Source organism: Octopus bimaculoides, chromosome 4 (genome assembly GCF_001194135.2).
Source record: "Octopus bimaculoides isolate UCB-OBI-ISO-001 chromosome 4, ASM119413v2, whole genome shotgun sequence".
Lineage (NCBI taxonomy): Eukaryota > Metazoa > Mollusca > Cephalopoda > Octopoda > Octopodidae > Octopus > Octopus bimaculoides.
Genome location: NC_068984.1, coordinates 39,114,262 through 39,114,706, shown reverse-complemented (window position 1 = coordinate 39,114,706; position 445 = coordinate 39,114,262).

The following is a 445-nucleotide window of genomic DNA, read 5'->3' as shown; positions in this document are numbered from 1 at the left end:
TACATATATACATATATATATCGTCTGTAAAAAACATAAATCCAAAAGAAGAAGCACATAGATATAGAGCAGTATATTATAAATGGGGAAGGCTGGTTTATAGAATTGCCTTAAGTTTCCCGTCTATAAAGGGTTTAGCTTTATGGCATATCATCAGATCCCAAAACCTGTTGGGGCAAGGCTTTTTAAGAATATGGAGAAGGAAATGCCTTACTATTGAATAGTGAGGCATTTTCGCCACCATATTCTCAGGAGGCCTTCGGCCTACAGGTTTTGGGATCTGACGATACGCCATAAAGCTAAACCCTTTATAGACGGGAAACTTAAGGTAATCCCATAAATCGGCTTTCTTCATTTTTAATATGGGCTTCTCTCTGTTTCCGTCTACCAAATCCACTCACAAGGCTTTGGTGGGCCCGAGGCTATAGGAGAAGGCACTAGCCCA